The 25,374-nt window shown below is 44.7% G+C and overlaps 1 long non-coding RNA gene across 1 annotated transcript in view; it reads left to right on the top strand.

The window, feature by feature from the left end:
- Positions 1-9,657: 9,657 nt before the first annotated feature.
- Positions 9,658-25,374, top strand: part of LOC138752623 (uncharacterized) — a 93,433-nt gene continuing 77,716 nt past the window's right edge. Inside the window, exon 1 of the long non-coding RNA XR_011350777.1 lies at positions 9,658-9,983. This is a non-coding gene — a long non-coding RNA (uncharacterized lncRNA). The remainder of the gene's footprint in view (positions 9,984-25,374) is intronic.

The raw sequence follows: 25,374 nt of genomic DNA, 5'->3' as shown, positions 1-25,374 counted from the left end.
GTGGAACCCAGTGTTACTTCTCTGTAGAACCCAGTGTTAATTCTCTGTAGAACCCAGTGTTAATTCTCTGTGGAATCTCTTGTCACTTCTCTGTGGAACTAGTGTTACTTCTCTATAGAATCCAGTGATACTTCTCTGTAGAACCCAGTGTTACTTCTCTGTAGAACCCAGTGTTAATTCTCTGTAGAACCCAGTGTTAATTCTCTGTGGAATCCCTTGTTACTTCTCTGTGGAACCATTGTTACTTCTCTGTAGAACCCAGTGTTAATTCTCTGTAGTACCCATTGTTAATTCTCCGTGGAACCAGTGTTACTTCTCTGTGGAACCAGTGTTACTTCTCTGTGGAACCAGTGTTACTTCTCTGTAGAATCCAGAGTTACTTCTCTGTAAAATCCAGTGTTACTTCTCTGTAGAACCCAGTGTCACTTCTCTGCAGAACCCAGTGTTACTTCACTGTAGAACCAAGTAGGTGGAACTCAGTGTTACAATTGTCCCCGCTTATACCTCTTCCTCTGGCAAGTTCATTCCCTATACCCATCACCAACTGCATGAAATGTGTCCCTCAGGCTCCTATTGAATCTATACACTCTCAAATCTCTTTATGCCATCTTTTATGCCATCGAGGGCATCTACAAGAGGCGGTGTCTTAAAAAAGCAGCCTCCATCCTCAAGGATACCCACCACCTTCACTCTGCTACCATCGGGAAAAAAGTACAGGAGCCTGAAGACGAGCACCCAGCAGCACAAGGACAGTTCTTCCCCACTGCATTCAAATTCCTGAATGGAAAATGAACCAAAGATACTGCCTCACTTTGACTTTTCATATTTTTATTTATTTTTGTATGTATACAGTATATCTTTGGCTTGGCTTCACGGACGAAGATTTATGGAGGGGGTAAAAGTCCACGTCAGCTGCAGGCTCGTTTGTGGCTGACAAGTCCGATGCGGGACAGGCAGACACGGTTGCAGCGGTTGCAAGGGAAAATTGGTTGGTTGGGGTTGGGTGTTGGGTTTTTCCTCCTTTGTCTTTTGTCAGTGAGGTGGGCTCTGCGGTCTTCTTCAAAGGAGGTTGCTGCCCGCCGAACTGTGAGGCGCCAAGATGCACGGTTTGAGGCGACATCAGCCTACTGGTGGTGGTCAATGTGGCAGGCACCAAGAGATTTCTTTAGGCAGTCCTTGTACCTCTTCTTTGGTGCACCTCTGTCACGGTGGCCAGTGGAGAGCTTGCCATATAACACGATCTTGGGAAGGCGATGGTCCTCCATTCTGGAGACGTGACCCACCCAGCGCAGCTGGATCTTCAGCAGCGTGGACTCGATGCTGTCGACCTCTGCCATCTCGAGTACTTCGACGTTAGGGATGAAAGCGCTCCAATGGATGTTGAGGATGGAGCGGAGACAACGCTGGTGGAAGCGTTCTAGGAGCCGTAGGTGATGCCGGTAGAGGACCCATGATTCGGAGCCGAACAGGAGTGCGGGTATGACAACGGCTCTGTATACGCTTATCTTTGTGAGGTTTTTCAGTTGGTTGTTTTTCCAGACTCTTTTGTGTAGTCTTCCAAAGGCGCTATTTGCCTTGGCGAGTCTGTTGTCTATCTCATTGTCCATCCTTGCATCTGATGAAATGGTGCAGCCGAGATAGGTAAACTGGTTGACCGTTTTGAGTTTTGTGTGCCCGATGGAGATGTGGGGGGGCCGGTAGTCATGGTGGGGAGCTGGCTGATGGAGGACCTCAGTTTTCTTCAGGCTGACTTCCAGGCCAAACACTTTGGCAGTTTCCGTAAAGCAGGACGTCAAGCGCTGAAGAGCTGGCTCTGAATGGGCAACTAAAGCGGCATTGTCTGCAAAGAGTAGTTCACGGACAAGTTTCTCTTGTGTCTTGGTATGAGCTTGCAGGTGCCTCAGATTGAAGAGACTGCCATCCGTGCGGTACCGGATGTAAACAGCGTCTTCATTGTTGGGGTCTTTCATGGCTTGGTTCAGCATCATGCTGAAGAAGATTGAAAAGAGGGTTGGTGCGAGAACACAGCCTTGCTTCACGCCATTGTTAATGGAGAAGGGTTCAGAGAGCTCATTGCTGTATCTGACCCGACCTTGTTGGTTTTCGTGCAGTTGGATAATCATGTTGAGAAACTTTGGGGGACATCCGATGCGCTCTAGTATTTGCCAAAGCCCTTTCCTGCTCACGGTGTCGAAGGCTTTGGTGAGGTCAACAAAGGTGATGTAGAGTCCTTTGTTTTGTTCTCTGCATTTTTCTTGGAGCTGTCTGAGGGCAAAGACCATGTCAGTAGTTCCTCTGTTTGCGCGAAAGCCGCACTGTGATTCTGGGAGAATATTCTCGGCGACACTAGGTATTATTCTATTTAGTAGAATCCTAGCGAAGATTTTGCCTGCAATGGAGAGCAGCGTGATTCCCCTGTAGTTTGAGCAATCTGATTTCTCACCTTTGTTTTTGTACAGGGTGATGATGGTGGCATCACGAAGGTCCTGATATATACATTTTATAAATCTCTATTAGGCCCCTCGCTCCCATTAGCCTCCTATGCTCCAAGGAAAAACATCTCAGCCCATCCAGCCTCTCCTTGCAATTCATGCCCATTAGTTCCATTAACATTCTTGTGAAAATGAAAACTTTCTGCTTTCCTGCACCTTTATGTGGAATTGAAGCAGCAGGAACCTTGAACGAGAGTAATGGCACCAATTGTGTGGATGATGAATCATTGTTTTGTATCAGAAATGGCAACAGGTGAACTTAGAAAATAGTAACAATATAAGGTAGAAATGCATTAAGGAGGTTTCCAAGGTCTAGATTAGCAGAATGGAGGAGGGAAAACCTGGTGATGTAACATAATGGGTGGGACTTTTACCGAGGGATTCTTGAACAAAATTAGAATGAAAGGGATTGGCAGTAGTCCATTGGCATAGACTTGAGAAGTAGTTATTTAACGGAATACTGAGAGAAGGAATACATAGATCATTTTTATGTTTGGTGGTTGAGAATAATGAGGTGACATGGGGACCAGCTGCGCACAATCTAGACCAGTGATTCTCAACCTTTTTCTTTCCACTCACATATCACTTTAAGTAGTCGCTATGTCATCAGTACTCTGTGATTAGTAAGGGACTGCTTAAGGTGGTATGTGAGTGGAAAGGAAAAGTTGAAAACCACCGTTTTAATTGTACCTCATTGACTTGTTATGTGCACGGTTTCAGAACTCCAAAGAAAATGAGCAAATGACAATTCTCCTCAAGCAAAATATTTTGGTAACAATTGAGTCTAGAGCAGTGATTTTCAACCTCCCTTTCCCACTCACATCCCACCTTAAGCAATCCCTTACTAGTCACAGAGCACCAATGGCATAGGGAATACTTAAAGTGGCATGTGAGTGGAAAGAAAAAGGTTGAGAATCACTGATCTCGACCAACAATTTATATAAGGGGACCAAGTGTAAAATATTCAAGTTTGTTCTTTATACAAAACTAAGTCACAGCGTGACTGTTATGGTGATGTCTGTCTAAATTAACAAATGTAATTTTAGATCACCAGCATCTTCTCACTCTTCATCAATGTCCAAATGCCAGATTAGTCTTTTGAGTAAAACAAAGGCTACTTTCCTCGAGTTCGTACCCCAGGAGAAGAAAGAATTAAGTCTGATATTTACCTGATATTCTCTTCGGGCTTTCAGCGCATCCAGAACCCAGAGCACTTTTTGACCACTTTTCATGCAGAGATCTGAGAAGCTTCGAGAAGCTGTGGATGGGTAATGTGAATGGTCCAGGAAGTAGCCGGTGAAATATTATGTGCAGAAAATGTGAAATCATTCACTTTGGTGGAAAATCGAAAGTGGCAGAAGGGTAAGGAACTGAAAATACTGGCACGGGTCGAGCTGCTCACACAGACTATCCGAGACATTCATTTGTACAAAGCAATATTTATTTATTTGTATAGATAATTACTTGTCCTGAGCATGTATTGTTCATCTGAATGTATGTAACACCTGGTTGTGTGTCTATGTGTTTTTGCCCTGAGGACCAGAACACGTTTCGTCTGGTTGTACTTGTACAATCAGATGACAATAAATTTGACTTGACTACATGAATCACTGAAAGCACATGAACAAGTACTGCAAAAATGAGGAAGGCAAATGGTATGGATAATATGAGAACTGCAGATGGTCAGGCACTGTCCGTAGAGAGAGATGGACAGGCAGTGTCCGTGGAGGGGGATGAACAGGCAGTGTCTGTGGAGAGGGATGGACAGGCAGTGTCCGTGGAGAGGGATGGATAGGCAGTGTCCATGGAGAGAGATAGACAGGCAGTCTCCATGGAGAGGGATGGACAGGCAATGTCCGTGGAGAGGGATGGACAGGCAGTGTCCATGGAGATATATAGACAGGCAATGTCCATGGAGAGGAATGGACAGGCAGTGTCCCTGGAAAGGGATGGACAGGCAGTGTCTGTGGAGAGAGATAGACAGGCAGTGTCCGTGGAGAGGGATGGACAGGCAGTGTCTGTGGAGAGAGATAGACAGGCAGTGTCCGTGGAGAGGGATGGACAGGCAGTGTCCATGGAGAGGGATGGACAGGCAGTGTCCATGGAGAGAGATAGACAGGCAGTGTCCGTGTCGAGAGATGGACAGTCAATGTTTTGAGTTGGAACCTTTTCAAAATGGCATGTTGTCTTTAATGGAAAGAAGATTTGAACACTTGTGTAAAGTCAACACCCAGAATATTTTGTACAAGTCTACTTTCCCTGCCTCTGGCAATAGGGGGATTGTGGAAATGTAATCCAGTTTCTTTTTAAAATAAATTAAATTTAAACATACAGCATGATAACAGACTATTTTGACCCACAAGTCTGTGCCGCCCAATTACACCCTACACCCCCGGTATGTTTCAGAACTGGAGCCCCTGGGGTAAACCCAGGGAGAGCATACAAACTCCTTACCGACAGCATGGGATTTGAACCCCGGTCCTGATTGCTAGCACTGTAAAGGCGTGGCACTAACCACTACCATGCCGCCCTAGATGTAGCTGTGTCTTCTGAAGGGGGATTAAACAGACAAGGTCTATACTCCCTTGACTGTAGAAAAATGAGAGGTGACCTCACTGAATTATATAAAACTTAATTTAAGTGTGGAGTTTAATGCATATCCTTTTATTTACAGCACCCACCTCTTTCCAATCTTCTTGCACTCACTACACGTCTAGAGAGCACTATCTGTGACACATTTGTGTGCTTCCTATTCTTTTGCGTGTGAAAGGCCAACCAACTATAGTCTCTTCCCATTCAAGAGCCTTGATGTCCATTTCTATGTATAAGGAACAGAAGTCAATCAATTTTGACATATCTAAGCTATGACAATATTTATACTAACAGCAAACAAACCTCTGAATTCCTAAAGGACCAAATTCAGAACATTTCTCTATTTCGATACAGCGCTTGACTGATGTGTTTGCATTAACTGCATTACAACTGGCTGGTTTTCACGTAAACAGTGGCAAGGTACAAGAGGTTATGCAAAGAATCATGTTTTTTCACTTAAATATAGAACAGTCACAGCCAGCTGCTTATTATTAACAGAGCATCGGAAATGGGCGCCAAACCAATGTTCAAGCACAATAGACCTGAATGGATCTACTCCACTCCATCTAGGCCAAACACAATCTGCTGGAGGAATTAATGCAACATCAAGGTGGACTTTTCAAGCCAAAGGCCTTTAGCGAACCGAGCAAGGAACAGTCTGAGTTCCATACCTACTAAGTTCCCAAACCAGGCTAGACTGAGCAAAGAAATGCCAAGTTGTGACTCTACAAAACGCAGAGCCAGATTAAGGCCAACTGTTGCCCTACGCACAGCCCAGCAATGGTTTCCCCTCAACACTTCCATTATCTAATTGACGAGAGATTAAAATTCAGTGAGTGCTGAATGTGAAATAATAGATTAAAAATCCAGGCCAGACCCACAACTGTATCAAATATAACCTGTATATATTTATAAATATGGTTTATTTTCATTTATTGTGGGGCCTCTTTTTGATGTGGCCAGGAAGGAGCGCAGATGCCTGGAAAAATCTGGTGTGCCCCCAAAGTCCCTTCCCTAATTTTATAGATGCACTAGAGAAAGTATCCAATCGGGCTTGGTCTAGGAATTACTCTGCCTAGAATTGCAGAGATTTGTGAATGGACCTCAGGCTATGACAAAATGCAACTTCCCCTCCACTGACACTGTTCACACTTCTCACTGCCTCAAGAAAGTAACCAATATATTAAAATGCTCGTGCCACCCTGGTCACCCTCTCTGCTTTCCCATCCCATCAGGCAGAATTTAAAACATGCACCGTCAGATTGAAGTAAAAACACAAAAAGACTGGAGAAACTCAGCAGGTCTCGCAGCGTCGATAGGAGATAAAGATACATCACCAACATTTCAGGCCTGAGCCCTTCCACAAGGCTTAAGAAAAATGCAGACAGGCATCTGAATGAAAGGGAAGGGAGGAAGGAAGAAAGGGTGGGGGAGGAGCACAGGCTGACAGATAAAAGGTGATCATTGGACAGGAGAGAGGAGAGATGAGCATTATCGGGGAACGGGGTGGCTCTGTGAATGCAGAGCTGGAGGAAAAGAGACAGGGGAAGGGGAAGAGAGAGAGAGAGACAGACAGAGCTAGAGGAAAGGGGATGGGGAGGGTGGGGGGATGGGCTAATGGAAATTGGAGAAGTCGATGTTCATGCCATCTGGTTGGAGAGTGTCCAGTCAGAGTATGAGGTGCTGTTTCTCAAATTTGCAGTGCTTGAGACCATAAACAGTCATGTTGGCATGGGAATAGGGCAGGGAACTGAAATGGTTGCCATGCTATTGCTGCAGACAGAGCTAAGCAATCTCCTAGTCTGAATCCAATCGCACTCAGCCATATTGAAGGACAGTTGGATTCAGACTATTAAGTGGATCTCTCACGAGTGAAACGAGGATGTCCTTGCACTGTTTTTTATCTGAACTCTGCCGCACTGCACTCTGGGCTTACCTTTCTTTTCGATTGTACTCAAAGGTAGGTTGATTTGCTTGCATATCAGAGCGTGCGACAATAATCAAGAAGCAAAGCAAAAAGATTTATCCTGCAGTGCAAATCACAACCAAACGCAGTACCTTCCTCTGGAAGAGATTCAGCAGAAAAATAAAGAAAACCCCAACTGTTAAAAGTTACTCAGTGTGGGTTTATCAGCTAATTTAATGGGTCCATTCCCAGTAATCATTCTTTGTGAAATGTACCAACCTGGCAGGGCAAGTTAAATTTCTGCTAAGTACAATCTGGCTCTGACACTCGGTGGGGGCAAGTGTCAAAGCCCAGCCGAGTTAAAGCACAACCTGCTCGCATATTGTCACTGCTGGAGGCGGAGGACCTCCCTCCCCTTAAAATGTTGGGTTGCCGATTAACCAGGTAAATCACGGTGCTGTGGGAAAGGCTCCAGAGTGCAGCAGGCCCGATATGTTTTCACATTTCCTAGGAGGGTTGGCAGGGGCTAATGAATACAGTTCATGGCCCAAGTATCCACCTTAATGATTATTATGCCATGTGCAAATCTGTAGAAAGGCTATAATTGTTAGACTATTAAAGTTAAACTTTTCCCCTGCAGCCGCTGCAACCGTGTTTGTCTGTCCCGCATCGGACTTGTCAGCCACAAATGAGCCTGCAGCTGACGTGGACTTTTACCCCTTCCATAAATCTTCGTCCGCGAAGCCAAGCCAAAGATTAAAGTTAACTGATTTCTTGGAAATCAAACAAGCACACTTCTCCTTGACTTATGTGAAAAAGTATTCATTTTTCCACCATGCCTGAAATTTTCAGCACTCCTTTACTACTTTCCATCTTTTAGGTTCCGCCTTGTTTAATCAACTGAAGTAAATGACAAGTAAGATTGTAACAGTTGATCCAGTAGTTGTTCAAAATGGCAGCGACATTTATTATTGAAACGAAGAAGTGCAATGATTTATTGTTCTAATGGGCCATATTCTATTTGTTTTTTTAATATTCCCCCTGAACCAGTTAAAAATGGGCAACGGGCCTCAGTTAGCACCGAGGCCGCAGTTTGTCCATACCTGGCAGAGAGTAATCACGCCTTTTCTAAAGTTGTGGGAGATGTATTAACTTCATAGTGCCTTGTCCAGCCAAGGTGTGAAGCATTGGAGCAGTGACCATCCTTCCAAAGTATCATATTTCGGACAAATCCTTTGGCGCACATGAAAAGTGGTCAAAAAGTGCTCTGGGTTCTGGATGCGCTGAAAGCCCGAAGAGAATATCAGGTAAATATCAGACTTAATTCTTTCTTCTCCTGGGGTACGAACTCGAGGAAAGTAGCCTTTGTTTTACTCAAAAGACTAATCTGGCATTTGGACATTGATGAAGAGTGAGAAGATGCTGGTGATCTAAAATTACATTTGTTAATTTAGACAGACATCACCATAACAGGCCCTTCCGGCTCACAAGCCCATGCCGGCAAATTACTCCCAATTGACCTATAATCCCCGTACACTTTGGACTGTCGGAGGAAACCTGAGCACCCTGAAGAAACCCACGCAGACACAGGGAGAATGCACAAATTCCTTGCAGACAGTGCTGGATTCGAACACCGGTCGCTGGCGCTGTAACAGCATTGCACTAACTGCTACGCTAACCATATTGCCCTTGTTAAAGAATGAAAGCTGAGATTTCTCTGCAGAAATCTGTTCCAATGGCATCGCTGTGAGCTCTACTGTGTGAGTAATTCTGGCACAAAATCCACAGACTGTACAACAGGCTTTTATTAGCATAAACTTATACACACCAGTCTCAGTATCTTTGCTGGCTCCACATGTCTGCTCTCCAAAGGGGCCGGCTCGAGCCTTTACACGGGCCAGTGATTGATAGTTGGCAGGTGGGGCCAGACTCCCAGATTGCCTACCTGCAGGTACAATGGTTGCCCCCTGCAGTAGGCTAGCAGGAGTGCGGCCAGTGTAGTGATAGTATCACCACAATCGCTGAATTGGTGTCTGAAGAGAAATTGAGCTACCTACCAGAAATCATCATGAGAGGGACATCCTCCCTTCATAGAATTATAAAGACACCAATTAGCTGCCACCTTTACACCTCCCCTGTTTTTTCGTCCAACTCAGAGGCTTACTGAAATGATTTAGATATTCCCACTCTTTGCCGCATCCTGCCACTCCAACATTTATTGCGTCAACCTTGTAACATCAAGCCACATTGCAACAAGATCAAATCTATACCCATAAGCAGAAGTTGATAACAATTTTGCAGTCACTTTCACATAAAATTAGGCAGGCCTCGTAATCATGGCGCTGTTTCAAATTGGGAAGATGAGTTATTTAACGTACAGTTCATTGAGAATGTGTGACTTGCTCATAGATAGAATCACTCAGGAAATGCACACTCCATTGGGCTCATCCTTCCACGTGGTTGTACTTGGAATTGATTTTAAATTTTGATCACAGTTCCAAGGAAGTGAATAGAAGGAAACTGAAGTATTTTAATAAAGCATAGAGAACAAAAGCATAGAGGAAGTTAAACATAAGAGTGCATTTGCTTTCAAGCCATTCTTGTTTTGACATGATGCAATCCACACTTCCTGGGGTACGGTTGGCATCTTGTCATGTAACTGCACCACTGAACCAGAACTCGACACTAATGATGCGAGGCAGGACTTCAAACCCCACTGAGGCAGCTGCAGAATTCGGTCCAGTTAATTATGGCGCGGGATTATTGTAAAACCTTTCCAGTTCCCCATGTCTTTGAGAGAAAGGAACACACCTTTTCCTAATCTGACCTACGTGTGACTCCGGACATGCAACAATGAGTTTGTCTCTTTAACGCTCCTTCGAAATGGCTCGCCAAAGTTCAAAGATGGTTCAGCATGGGCAATAAATGATGGTTTTTCTCATGAGAAAATATTGCGGGAGACATGAAGTTGCCGTGGCTATCAATATGTAGAGGTAAGTTGCACTACTTTCTTCTAGGTTTGGAAGCTATTCGAGTGAGTAAGTAAATACTTTTTTGGCGTTGCATTAAAAAATGCAACAAGATTAAAAAACATGACCCACAGTATTCACAAATGCAACATACAAGAGCATATAAAAAACAAGAAAAAAAAACAGCATTAAAACAATACAAAATGCATCAATTGGCAGAGTTTAATTCTTGTTTGGCTCTGGGATAGAAACTGTTTTTGAGTTTGTTCGCCCGTGATTTAATGGACCTGTATCATCTACCCGAAGACAATAGGTCAAACAAATGATGGCCCAGGTGAGTAAAGTCCCTAAGGATATTGGCTGCCTTCCAGATACAGCAAGATCGAAATAAATCCTCCAAAGGGGACAAGGAGCACCCAATGATCTTCTGGGCTATATTGATAACTCTCTGAAGATCCCTCTTATCTGCTGCCGTATAGCGGGCAAACCAGCGGGAATGCAGTAAGCCAGCATGCTTTCAATAGAGCAGCGATAGGAGGGCATCAATAACTTCTCCTGTCAATTAATTTTCCTAAGGGTTCTCAGGAAATGGAGACATTGATGTACCTTCTTGACTATAACAGTGGCATTCATAGTCCAAGAATGATCCTCAGCCAAATACATTCCCAGAAACTTAAAAGTCATGACTCCTTACACACAGTCCCCATTAATATACAATGGAGCTGGGGCCAAATTGCTCCTCCTAATATCCATTACGAGGTCTTTCGTTTCCAAGGAATTCAATAACAGATTTGTTTCCGTCCACAATCTGTGGACTTCGTCTCTATAAGCTGACTCATTGAAATGAGCCCAACCACATTCATGTCATCTGCAAATTTTATGATGGCATTAGAGGAATACTCAACATGGGTATAAAGGGAATACAACGTTGGGCTCAACACACAGCCCTCATAATCTCATACCATCTCAGAGAAAGAACTGCCTATCTAGGATGAAAAAAATGCCATGAATCAATTGTGATGGTTGCAGAGATATGGCACAGGGAGAAAGAGTACAGACTTTTTGTTTTTAACCAGGCTAACCTGAAACTTTGGGAAAATGCTTTCCATGTCCAGCATCATCTGCGATGCATAAAGATCATATTTCAATGGGAGATCGGCTTCATTTTTGGCCAATCCCATCATTATATATCTGTCCCATCCCAATCACCAAATTATCACAGGGGATATAGAGTATACATGGAGCAGAGGACATGAAGAGGTATTGGGATTAAAACACTGTGACAGGTTTTCCTCTTTAAATATTCCACGTACTGTCAGGAAAGGCATTGTAAGAGCTGGAATTTTTTTTCTCTCTCTTTCTCCTTGGTAATTGAAAACTAGTAATCCGACAAGAATGCAGAGCAAATCAAAAGCTCAGGGTGAGATTAGCCTTGACGAAAGAGAATTCTACACCAGTACCCCCACCCCCCCCAACACACTCCAAAAGAATGGTATATCATTACAGTTCCACATGGTACATAAGATGCTAATGAAGAAAGACCTTCCTGAAGGGCAGAAGAATATACAGGTATATGGGAACTTTATGAGAAATCAGGTCAAGTAAACAATGTACCACTTTACCTAAACTTCCAAGGGGTTAGATTAATTCTTTCACAGTCATAAATCCTTTCGTACATTAGAACTGTCCATTCCCTCCAGGATTAAGGATCAACTAAACCTTAGATTCTGACTTTCCAAACTGAACTTGATTACACTGAACCTGAATGCTGTTCAAATGATTCAAAACACAAAGTTGGAGAAAAGAGCAAGAACTTGGCCCCACTCCCACGTATGATACAACTGGGTTTCCAATACTCACCCTGAACAGAAAAAATAAAATCAAAATTCTCCAGAGTAGAGAAATCAGAATTTTCATTTCAAACTCATATTTTTTTAGTGGAAGGTCACTGGCCCTTTCCCAATAATTCATGGCCATGGATTTCGCTCCAATAACAAAAAGTATTTGTAATTTGTTTCCACAAATACATGTATTGGGTTGAATCATACTAGAGTTTATCAACTCACAATTAAGTACATCCTAGATTTGTGCACCTCGACCCACTCTGGACTAGGATAAACTGTGGCAAATACTCTGTCACAGGACTTCACGTGGCAGAGCCCACTCACCCTGGGACTTTCCAGCATTATGCTGGGGATGTGGTCAACCTAGATCTTAGTGCCATAGAGCCATGGAGAGACAAAAATGGGTCAAGACTACACTGACCATTAGCCCCTCCATTCCTGCACTAATCCCATTTTGTTCAACACACATTCTCACAAACAATGCCCCCAAATTCTACCATTCACTGGACACACTGGAGGCTGGAGGTAGGGTGTGCAAGGGATAGGAGAGCACCTGTAGCAAGACCACATGGTCACAAGGCGAACATGCAAGCTTCATGCAGACAGCACCCGAGGTCAGAATTGAACCCAGGTATGTGGCGCGATCAATGACCACTTGCAGACACAAAGTAGGGAATCAAAGGCTTTATTGATCAGAAGATCCAGACATGCCTCTACATGCTGCTGGCTCACGTCCAAGTCAGGTATGAGGGAGGACACTAAGGCTCTAGGCCTTTATTAGGGTATCTGAAGGCAAGGCCAGCCTGCCCAGCCCAGTGAAGATATACCCAGATATGACCGCAGTACTGTGTTCCACTGCACCAGTTCTCTGGGACTGTGAGGCATCGATTCCACTAGCTGTACCACTGGACCAGAAGAAATTGATAACTTTAGTGGTTACCTTTCACTTATTTAACATTATTTTAATATTTTGATTACATTTATATTTAAATGTGTTTTGAGTGAATTATATTTTTAATGTCTTAATTAGTTAAGCCAATTTTATTCAATTTTATTTGGCTAAGTAGAGTAGCACTCACTTGATGTTTCATCAAGGACTAGTTCAAGTTTGTTTATTATCAGAATCAGGATTTATTGTCATGAACAAGTCATGAAGCTTGTTGTTTGCAGCTGCATCAGAGTGTAAACGTTCATATTATAACCATCTCACACATAATATATATAAAAAAATAATATTAATAATAGTGCTCGAAAAGTGGTTCATTGATCATTCAGGAATCTGGTGGCAGCGGGGAAGAAACCGTCCTTGTGCTGCTAAGTGCTTGTCTTTAGGCTCCTGTAACTTTTCCTGATGGTAGCAGAGTGAAGAGGGCATGGCCTGGGTAGAGGGGGGTCATTGAGGATAGAGGCTGCTTTTTTAAGACACCACCTCATGTAGGTGTCCTCGATGGAGTGATTTCTTGTTCCTGTCAGGTCGCAGGTCGAGTTAACGACCCTCTGGAGTTTATTTTTGTCCTAAGAGTTGGTGCCTCTATACCAGGCAGTGATGCAACCAACCAGAATGCTCTCCATAGTACACCTGTAGAAGTTTACATGAATCTTTGGTGATATTCTAAATTGCCTCAGACACCTCAAAAAGCACAGCCATATTGTGGTATCATACAATTTAAAGTATAACTGGATGAATTGGCATTTTTCGATCCTCAGTGTAAAAACACATGCAAACACATGTATAGACATGGCACATATATTGACAAGTGATTGACAGTATATGCAGTGCATATATAAAAATAACTAAATATTGTTAAATAATAGTAGAGTCATGGAAGGGTTTGTATGAGCAGTTCATCAGTCATTCAGCAGTCTCACTGCCCGTGGGAAGAAGCTGTTTCTCATCCTGGTAGATTCTGGCTCTGATACTCTTTTCTGATGGGACCAGCTGAAAGATGCTGTGGGCAGGGAGGTAGAGGTCCTTAAAGATTTTGCGAGCCCTCTTCAGACAATGATCCCAGTAGATCACGTCGATGGGGCGGGGGGGTGGGTGGTGGGGAGGAAGACCCAAATGATTGATCTTCTCTGCCACTCTTACAGTCCTGTGGATTGACTGCTTCGGCGACTGTACCAGACTGATGCAGCCAGCCAGGGTAGAGCTCCTGTAGAAAGTCGACAGGATGTCCCATTTCAGTCTTCTCCGGAGGTGCAGTCACTTTGATTTGCACATTTACTCATCTCTGACTTCCTATCCTGCACATCACAGCCCAGGTTTCAGGAAGAACATACAAAAATATGCAGACCGTGGGGTCTGGTGCAGTTCATAAAAGTGCTGGAGGTCACGCAGCATCCTTTGGGAGTAAAAGGCGTTGCTCCCCACAAAGGGTTCGGGCCCAAAACCTCGAATGCCTTTTGCTTCCTATGAATGCTACATGACCTGCTGAGTTTCTCCGGCACTTTTGGTGCTGACTTTCAGGAAGAACCTTGCAGCCAGGTGCCGACTTGTGGCCTCCAGTTCCAGCACTTAGAGAGCAGAGACAGAGAGCAGGCAATCTGTGCTGAGGGACCAGGTACATTTGGATGGGATTGCTGATCATGAATGAAATGCATGAGGATTGTTTCTATTTCAAATAATCTTAATGACTGTAATTAATTTGGAGGACTTTACATCATTCTAAGTAACTTTTTTTATATATTTAATCATTTTAAAAATAAAGTTCTTCAGGGTTTTCAGTGACATCTAAAAGCAGTTCAGAGGTCTACTTATTAAAGCCATCCAGTCACTTAAGGCAAAAGGACTCAGAATCTACTGCCAGAGGTCTCATTTATGTGCTGTCATTGGAATCAAACCATGAAGCTGATCAGGAACTCGGCATTAAACAATGTAATTACAGCTGAAAGATCATCAGTGAAGAATAAATGCAGCCAGTGAGCCTGGTTCTGGATCACCAGCTCTAGTATCTGTATATTAGAGACAAAGCATCCAGATCTTGACGGGAGGTGAGACACTACTCTTGGGCAGGAGCTTTTGGGGTGGACCGGGGTGGGGGGGGGGGGTGGAGCAAGGTCTTTGGTAAACAGTTCCCGTCAACCCCAGGACCAATGGATCCACGCATCCCGTGTGTTTTATTGTAGGCATGGGTTCATCTGAATGGTGAGTGATTCAGCTCATCATCTGAAAAAGTGTGCTCCAGGAAGACCAGCCAGAAAGGTGCATTCAGTGAGAGAGAGGCAGGCATGGTTTAAAAAAGAGGCAAAGTGAATTTCAAGCATTTTGCTTTATGTGATGGTGATCGTAATAAACATGGAGGTAAGACAAATAAGGCTTATGGGTGTGAGGAAGGGAAGGACTAGAGTGCAACAGAGTACGTCAGCACAGCATTGTGACTGAAGAGCCTGTTCTGTGCTGTAATCTTCAATATTCTATAAGAAGTAGGAGCAGGAATCGGCTATTCAGCTTGACAAACTTGGTCCGCCATTCAATGATCTGAAGACAGGCTCATCTCCACCTACCTGCCTTTTCCCCATCTCCCTTAATTTCCCTACTATGTAAAAATCCATCCGATCTTGCCTTAAATATATTTACTGATGTGGTCTCCACTGCTTCAATGGGCAGCTAATTTCATAGATTTACCACCTTCATCTCCGTCCTAAAGCAACTACCCTGAATATTGAGGCTATGTCCCCTGATTATGGTCTCCCCAATCAATGGGAACAACTTACCTACCTCTATCTTATCTATCGCTTTCATAATTTTATTTGTTTCTATAAGATCCCCTCTCATTTTTCTAAATTCCTTCAAGTACAGATCCAGACGATTCAATCTCTCTTCATTGACTAACCCCCTCATCTCTGGAATCAAACTGTTGAACCTCCACTACATCACCCCGAATGCCAGTACATCCTTCCCCAAGTAAGGAGACCAGAATTGTATGCAGCAGTACCCCAGTTGCAGCATAACCTCCCTGCACCTAAACTCAATCCCTCAAACAATGAAGGCCAACCTTCCATTTGGCTTCTTGATAGCTGGATGCACCTGCAAAGCAACCTTTTGCAATTCCCAACCTTCCAAGGCAATGCTTCCACAACCTGCCTACTTGCATTGAGGACTAACATTTAAAAGCCCATGCCAGGAGGCATAATGCATTATCTGCAGAAGCAAATCATCCCCCCCCCCCCCACCCACCCCCCCACCCCTGCCCACCCCCCCCCAATTGGCTCCATTCAAAACTGCTCTGGATCTCCTTGCAACACCAGCTTTGCTTGCAGTTTCAAGCCCACAAGAATGTCTATTTTATACGTATGCTTTTTTGTTCATCAGCCTTAATTGATAATTACAGTGAATATGTATTCTGAATTAGATAATCAAGCTCTACATTTCTGTTCTGTTTTTCATTGGAAGGGCAGAGGAATGACCTGAATTGGGAAAGTTTTGTATTCAGTTACGGGACATGAGTTTTATTCTGGCAAGGCCACCATCCAATGTTGATTCAGTTCCCACTGTGGTAGAATTCTTTGGGGCTACATTCCCCTCTTTCTTTTCGAAAATGGGATTAAGCGTCTTCTCTCAGAGGATTTTGAACCATGAGCAATGTATCAGGTTTCACTATAATATGAAGCAATTGTATTTGCAGAGCAGCAAAGTCTGCGCTGTGCAATCCATGGTAATGATCATTTCAAAATGATAACTGATGGATAGGACAAAGTTTGCAAATTTTGCTGTGCATAATGCAATGGATAATCCATTCTCAATGGGACAGGGGCCACAGCATATTTAAAGGAGACCACGTACTGAAATCATCAAATATATTTTATATTTTTTATGTAGTCGGTAGGTGAGAAGTTCAGAAGAAAACAACTAAACTTGATTGCTTCACAGGGAAGGAGACCCATAAACTTTGAGTGGTCCAAAGAGTGGGACGAAGCTGGTGCCCCCAGGGAAACCCCACGCAGACATGAGGGAGAATGTACAAAGACCTTTCAGGCAGCCCAGCCTTCAAATCCTGGTCCCGATCGGTGGCACTGTAACAATGTTGCACTAACCGCCATGCCAACCGGGCCACCCTTAGGCCATGATGTTTTAAATTTGAAAGAAAACTTGTGTTCCCCGCTCTTCACTGTGACAGTAAACTGCTGTTCTTCCACCATCAAGCTTGCATGTGTGGGATAAAAGTCAATAGAGAGTGCAGGGTGTGGGCAAGCTAAATGTGAATGTGATCAAATGATACTGTTTTATCACCAGTTTCTCAGAACATAAAATGTGAAACAAAGGGAAATTATTAAGGGAAAAGACTTCACAATTTAATTATAATATTAACCCTGTTATTCAATAAATGTCAGGCAGCAAGTTAACCAATTAATTAATAAGAATTCAAGGCAATTTCCATAATAATTTTTATTTACCATTCATTGTCATGAGGCTAATTCAGTTTTTTATCTTCAGAGAAGATTGATTAACATTCCACACACTCACACTCTTAGCTCAAAGCTTTGATCATCGGGGTGTGCACCAGAAAGATGGGTTCACAACCCACCTTGCTGCATCAACCTTTACCACCTGCTACAACAGTAGCTCTCAACCTTTTTCTTTCAACTCGCATTAAGCAATCCATATGCGATCGGTGCTCTGTGATTAGTAAGGGATTGCTTAAGGTGGTATGTGGGTGGAAAGAAAAAGCTTGAAAACTACTGTTTTAATCGTCCCTCAATGACTCGTTATGTGCACAGTTTCAGAACTCCAAAGGAAATCGACCAATGACAATTTTTCTCAAGCAAAGTATCTCAGAAACAATTGGGTATAGAGCAATGATTCTCAACCTTCCCTTCTCACTCATGCACCACCTTAACCAATCCTTTACTAATCACAGAGCACTGAAAGCACAAGAATTACTTAAAGTGGTATCTGAGTGGGAAGAGAAAGGTTGAGAGCCACTGCGCTACAATGAATGGAAATTAGGGCACGGAGCACAAACTGGGTGTCACATGTCCCTCAATGTCATTAGTGAAAAAAATTAAAGGGGAACAGAGTAAAGACAATTGTGGTGAGACGCGTACGTCTGCAGATGCTGTGATTGTGGTAAAAGTGCAGAGATGCTGGAGGAACTCAGCGCATCTCATAGCTCACCCTCAATGACTTCTCCTTTGACTCTTCCCACTTTCTCCAGGTTAAAGGGGTATCCATTGGTACCCACATGGGCCCCAGCCTCTTTGTTGGCTATGTGGAGCAATCCAAGCTACAAATCTACACAGGCAAGGCCCCTCAACTCTTCCTCCGCTACTTCGACGACTACTTTGGTGCCGCCTTAGCGCGCATGATGAGCTCCTTGACTTTATCCACTTTGCTGCCAACTTTCACCCTAACATCATATTCACTTGGTCCATCTCTGGCAATTCTCTTCCTTGCCTCAATCTCTGACTCCATCTCAGGAGAAAAACTCTTCACAGACGTCCTCTACAAATTCCCTCAGCTACCTCGACTACTCCTCTTCCCATCCTGTCCCCATAAGGATTCCATTCAATTCTCTCAATTCCTCCATCTCTGTCGCATCTCCACCCAGGACGAGAACTTCGATGCTAGGTCATCAGCGATGTCCGCCTTCTTCAAACAACGTGGCTTTCCCTCGACCGACATAAACTTGTCCCTCACCTGCTTATCCTCCATTACCAACACATCTGCTCTGGCCCCTTCTTCCCCTCCCCAAATGCACAGGATTCCCCTCACAGACCACTCTTCTAATCTCCACATCCAACATATCTACCACCTACCACGTGATCCCACCAACAGACACATATTCCCATCTCCTCCTCTCTCCACCTTCTGCAGGGACCACTCCCTTCGTGTCTCCCTCATCCACTTCTCCCTCCCCACCAATATCCTCCTTTGCACCCACCCCTTCGACCGCAGGAGATGCTCCACATGCATCCACACTGCCTCCCTCACCAACATTCAGGCCCCAAACAGTCCTTCCAAGTGAAGCAACAGTTCACTTGTGAATCTCCAGGGGTCATCTACTGCATCCGATGTTCCCGTTGTGCTCACCTCTACATTGGAGAGATTGGACACAGTCTGGGAGATCACTTCTTTGAGCACCTTTGCTCTGTCCGCAGCAATAACGGGAATCTCCCAGTAGCCATGCATTTCAACTCCCCATCCTTTTGCCTTGCCTACATGGACTCATGCACTGCCAGACTAAGACACCCTGCAAATTGGAGGAACAACCCTTCACATTTCATCTGGGCACTCTCCGACCAGATGCCATTAACAATGATTTCTCTGTTTTCCATTAGACACCCCCAATCCCACCCCATTTTTCCCTCTGTCTCCTTTCCTCTAGCCCTTCCCTTTCTCTCTGTCTCCTTTCACAAAGCCTAAACATACCTCCCTTCCCCAATCAATTTTTATCTTCCCTCTCTCCTGTCCTCTTATCATATCCAATTAACACCTTTTGTCTGTTGGTCTGCACTCCTCCCCCTCCCATTCCTCCCTTTTCACCCTCAATGAATACTCCTTTGACTCATCCCACTTTCTCCAGGTTAAGGGGGTGGCCATTGGTACTCGCATGGGCCCCAGCCTTTCTATTTTCTGCTCTTTCCTTGAGGTCGTCAGTCATATATCTCTACCTCCAACGGACATTGCAAGACCTGTTCATTCCTCCAGCGCTTCTGTGCTTTTATTGCAGACAAAATGCTGCAAAGAGCAGTGCCTGGCAACCACAGTCTGAAAACATATTTTTGTAGACAAACAGCACGGTAAAAGGCCCTTCTGGTCCATGACCCCATGCTGCCCAATAACACGCAACTGACCTACAACCCTGGAAAACCCACATGGACACAGGGAGAACGTACATGCTCCTTACAGACAGCGCAGGTTTCAAACCAAGGATGCTGGTGCTGTCCATATCGTGGCACACAGACCCCTTATAGTATTTAAACTTAATGTGCTAAAGCCTACAGGACACAGGACTGAGAGCAGGCAGAAGAAATCAATGTAAATTACTTTTTTTTCATGCAAGAATGAACATAATCCTCCGGTGCGATAAATCTATATGATTTTTATGATATCCATATCCAATACACGCTCTCACGAAAGAACACTCTGTTCCAGTGCCACGAGATTACGTGACCTGTTGTGAACTTCTCATCTCGATGGCAGTGAGGAAGATACATTGGGCACAATTGAACAAAGACAGGACTTGAGTAATTCATCATTAGTTCTCCAGACCGTACTTTGCCTATCCATGTGCACTCGGCCTTTTCAACTATTTCTCTGCCCTGCAAACACTACCCTCCCCCCAGCTGTTGTATCCATAATTATTCACTGTGCCTGCTGCAAACTAAACAACATGAGACTCAACCAGACAGAGGAATGCCATGAATGCATTAAACAGTCACCCAGTAATATTGCCAATAGTGACTTAAAGCTTTAAAATATTGGAAAACTTGTCTTTGAAGTCTCAGGAATCTGATTAACCTGGTGCTGTGTACGAAATGTCAGCTTTGCATCTCGGTGACCTGAGTTCAAACCCAACTCAAAATAATGAGAAGAAAACCCTCTTGGTTCTCACAGATGGAAGGATCTGACATGAAGTGAGTCTAGTCAGTCTCTGTTCCTTTGCTACTTGCTACAGATACATCTTCAATGGGAAAATTATCAGATGTTTGGATGACTGGTGTGGGAATAGGAACGTGGAGGCTCCTCTGACTGGTGGGACCGAAGTATTGTTGGCCAAAAGAAGAAGGAGTTTTATATTGTATGGAAGCACTTTGGTACCGAGAGTCCAGTAGTAAGATAGTCGACACCTGAAACAACAGGGGCCTTAGTGTAAGTGGGTATGGGCCTAGAATCTCATTCACACACAGTTCACCCTGGCCCTTGCAGTACAGGCAGGAAAAATCCAGTTTCCCCACCATTTACCAATCAAACAAAAACCACATAGCCTATTACAGTAGAGGCACCTATTATTGTACAGAGAACCTACAGTGTGGTCAGTACAGTACAGGTGGGAGGCACAAGTGCCCCCAGCTCTTTACAGGACTGACAGGAAACACACAGGACACCAAGTCCAGTACAGAGTACTGTTACAAGCTCAGAGGACCCCAAAACCCAGCAGCAGTAGATATTCACCAAGACAAATGGTTACTTAAACAAACGTTGCTTCTAATTATCTTTAAACATGAAAATAGAATCAAACCTTAACTTATCACTATTGACTTACTTAATCTAACTTAACCCCCTTCTAATTCTAAGCACACGTGTGTGTAATGTGTACATGTAAGTTCAGAAAGGTTCTTTGGTTCACAGTCCAATCTCACTTCTCACTCCTCTAAGTTCATTGGTTGCAGGCAACTGGATGGTCAATTTCATTATGTTTTTGCAATACAACTGAACCTGCTGCTCCCTCACTGGCATCTACTGCTACAGAAAATAGTCTGTCAAAATAAGGAGATTTTAACACAGGGCAATGGCATAGCATCTCCTTTAAATTTTATAAAGCTGTCTGACAAACTTTAGTCCATACAAATTTCTCCCCTTTCTTCAAAAGATTGGTTAAAGGAAGAGCAACCTCAGCAAGATTTCTGCAAAATTTCCCGCCATTCCTAAAAACCTTCTCACTGCTGCCTTGCCCTTGGGAATAGGAAACTCAGAATTTGCATTCACCTTGGCTTGAATAGGTGCAATTTTGCCATGACCAACTACATGACCCAAGTATGTTACAGTGGCATTTGCAAATTGACTTTTTGCAAAATTAACAGTGAAGTTTGCTTTGAATAATCTTGCAAATAATTTGTCCAATTCCCTTAGATGTTCTTCCCATGTGTCATTTTTTGTGACTAAGTCATCAATATAAGCATCTGCATGTGTTAACCCTTGGATTACTGAATTAATCATCCTTTGGAATGTTACAGGGGCGTTTTTCATGCCAAAAGGTAACACATTGTACTCTTATAAACCGGATGGAGTTACAAAAGTCAAAATATTCTTTCCTCTCTCAGTTAAAGGCACACATCAGTAACCCTTCAACAAATCCAACTTAGTAAGAAATTTAGCTTTCCCTATTTTATCAATACAGTCATCTATTCTCGGAATAAGATAAGCATCTGTTTCGGTACCAGAATACAAGGAGAACAATCTGAGTTCAAAGATGTAATATCATTTCTCAATATATATTCCACCTCCTGATCCATGAATGTTTATTCTATATGACTGTTGTTTTATGGAACTGGCTTCTCCCACATCTACGTCATGATAAATCACTGATGTCCTTTTTGGAACATCAGGAAACAAATTTGTATATTTCAAAATTAATTCTTTCAACTGCATCTGTTCTTGTGACTTAAGATGGCCTAACTTTTCCAAAATTGCTGAGTTACACAGGAACACAGGAACCATGGTTCCTTATGATCCTTAACATCCTCAACCCTGTCAACAACTAACACCTCTGATACAGATTGTTCTCCACCTCCCTTATCCTCATAATAAGGTTTCAACATATTTATGTGACAAATCTGAATTTTATTCCTTCGATCTGGAGTGTCAACAACATAGTTAACATCATTCAGTTTTGATTCAACTACGAATGGTCTAGAAAATCTAACTCTCATGTGTTGGAAACAAAATCGAAACTTTACTTCCTGCCTTAAAATTCCTCACTTGAGCATTCCTGTCAAATAAATGCTTTATTTTACCCTGAGCCATTTCTAAATTCTCTTGAACCAAAGTCCACACTTTTTGTAACCTATCTTTAAATTTAGAAACATAATCCAGCAAGTCCAACTGTACATCCTCATTAACCCACTGTTCTTTTATCAACATTAAAGGTCCTCTAACCTGATGTCCAAACACAATTTCAAAAGGGCTGAAACCTAATGACTCCTGCACAGCCTCCCTGCTGCAAATAACAATAAACCAATACCTTTGTCCCAATCTTTTCCATTCTCCAGACAATAAATCCTCATCATATTTTTAAGACTAGCATTAAATCATTGCAAAGCTCCCTGAGTTTCAGGATGATACGCAGATGAAGTGATCTGTTTTATTTCCAACTCATAAATCAACTGCTGAAACAACCCAGACATAAAGTTAGATCCTTAATCACTCTGGATCTCTTTATGTAATCAAAAAATCTATAAAATATCTTTCCAGAGCCTTTAGCACTGTTTTGTCTTTAATATTTCTTAATGGTATAGCCTCTGGAAATCTTGATGCTGTATGTGTAATTGTTAATAAGTACTGATTCCCAGACTTAGTTTTCAGCAGGGGACCTACATAATCCACAATAACCCTAGTGAAAGGTTCCACAACAACAGGAATAGGTTGTAATGGAGCTATTGTTAACTCCAGTTAGGTTTCCCCATAACCTGACAAAAGTGACGTGTTTGGCACCAATTTACAACATCCTTCCTCAAAACAGGCCAGAAAATTTGTATCAAAATCTTATTCATGGTTTTCTTTACACCAAGATGAACACCCAAAGGTGTACTGTGGCCTAGATTTAAAATTTCTTTCCGGTAATTTCAAGGAACAACCACCTGATGAATCACCCCCCACACTTCATTAGCAGGGATATCAAGAGGTCTCCATTTTCTCATCAACAATTCACCCTTCAAGTAATATCCACTAGCCATTTCTTTAATCTCCTGTTCACTTACTGCTTTGTTCTTTAAGTCAACAAGATCTGTATCTGTCTTCTGTTGTTGAATTAACTCTTTCCTTGGAGTATCCTCTCAACACCCTTTGGGAGTATCCTCTCAACACCCTTTGGTAAATTTCCCTGTTACTAGGGTGGGGTTAACATCACATGCCCGCTCCAGGCAGAAAGTAGGAGGCGGCGGCCCCAGTCCGGGCACAGGGAGAGCAGCGGCGGCCCCGGCCCGGTCCAGGCAGAGGGTAGGCGGCGGTGGCCCCGATCCGGGTAGGAGCAAGGGGGAGGCAGCGGCCCCGGCCTCGGTCGAGTGAGGCAGGCGGAGGCCCCGGTCCAGGCAGAGAGTTGGAGGCGACGGCCCCAGTCCTGGCACAGGGAGAGCAGCGGCGGCCCCGGCCCGGTCCGGGCAGAGGGTAGGCGGCGGTGGCCCCGATCCGGGTAGGAGCAAGGGGGAGGCAGCGGCCCCGGCCTCAGTCGAGTGAGGCAGGCGGAGGCCCCGGTCCAGGCAGAGAGTTGGAGGCGACGGCCCCAGTCCGGGCACAGGGAGAGCAGCGGCGGCCACAGCCCCGGTCCGGGCAGAGGGTAGGCGGCGGTGGCCCCGATCCGGGTAGGAGCAAGGGGGAGGCAGCGGCCCCGGCCTCAGTCGAGTGAGGCAGGCGGAGGCCCCGGTCCAGGCAGAGAGTTGGAGGCGACGGCCCCAGTCCGGGCACAGGGAGAGCAGCGGCGGCCACAGCCCCGGTCCGGGCAGATGGTATGCGGCGGTGGCCCCGATCCGGGCAGGAGCAAGGGGGAGGCGGCGGCCCCAGCCTCGGTCGAGTGAGGCAGGCGGAGGCCCCGGTCCGGGCAGAGAGTTGGAAGCGGCGGCCCCAGTCCGGGCACAGGGAGAGCAGCGGCGGCCTCGGCCCCGGTCCGGGCAGTATGGACCGACCTAGGAGGGGAGGCAGACCCCTCCAGCCCAGGTAAGAAACCTGCAAAGGAGAAGGCCACTCTGATATAAAACCTACGACCCAAGGACCTCGCTGCCACGTCCCAGCTTGCTTGGCCACGGCACACGAACCATGGGTGTAAAGGGTGGGGCCAGTCCTGCGCGCACTGCACTCCACCTAAAAGCTCCTTTGCACAGGCCCGAGGACAGGTCCACGTCCTCCCCCTCCACGTCCTCCCCCTCCACAGCAAAAGATGCTCACAAACTCAAGCTAGCATGCTGGAACATCAGAACCATGCTAGACAAGGCTGACAGCCACAGACCTGAACGTCGGTCTGCCCTCATTGCACATGAACTCCTCAGACTTGACATCGACATAGCCGCTCTCAGTGAAGTCCGCCTGGCAGATGTAGGCAGCCTCCAAGAACGCGGCGCGGGCTACACACTCTACTGGTCTGGCAGGCCTTTGGATGAATGACGCCTATCTGGTGTAGGCTTCATGGTCAAGAACTCCATTGCCTCCAAACTTGAAAACCTCCCGACAGGCCACTCGGACCGGATCATGTCCATGCGACTCCCCCTTCAAAACAAGCGTTGCATCACCCTCATCAGTGTCTATGCTCCAACCCTCCAGGCGGAACCAGCAGAAAAGGACAAGTTCTACACTGACCTGTGCAACCTCATTCAACGCACCCCTACAGCCGACAAGGTTGTCATCCTTGGCGACTTCAACGCTCGCGTCGGCAAAGACTCAGAAACCTGGCCAGGAATCCTGGGCAAGCATGGTGTCGGCAAATGCAACGACAATGGGCGCCTCCTGTTGGAGCTCTGCGCAGAACAGCGGCTTGTCATTACAAACACCCTTTTTCAACAGAGGGACAGCCTTAAGACTACCTGAATGCATCCCCGATCCAAACACTGGCACCGCCTGCACTATGTCCTGGTGCGAGAAAGAGACAAACGAGATGTGCTCCACACCAGGGTCATGCCCAGCGCGGAATGCCACACTGACC

The sequence above is a fragment of the Narcine bancroftii genome, chromosome 2, assembly GCF_036971445.1.
Source record: "Narcine bancroftii isolate sNarBan1 chromosome 2, sNarBan1.hap1, whole genome shotgun sequence".
Taxonomy (NCBI): Eukaryota; Metazoa; Chordata; class Chondrichthyes; order Torpediniformes; family Narcinidae; genus Narcine; species Narcine bancroftii.
Note: the sequence above shows the minus strand (reverse complement) of the source record. Positions and strands in the feature narration are given on the sequence as shown.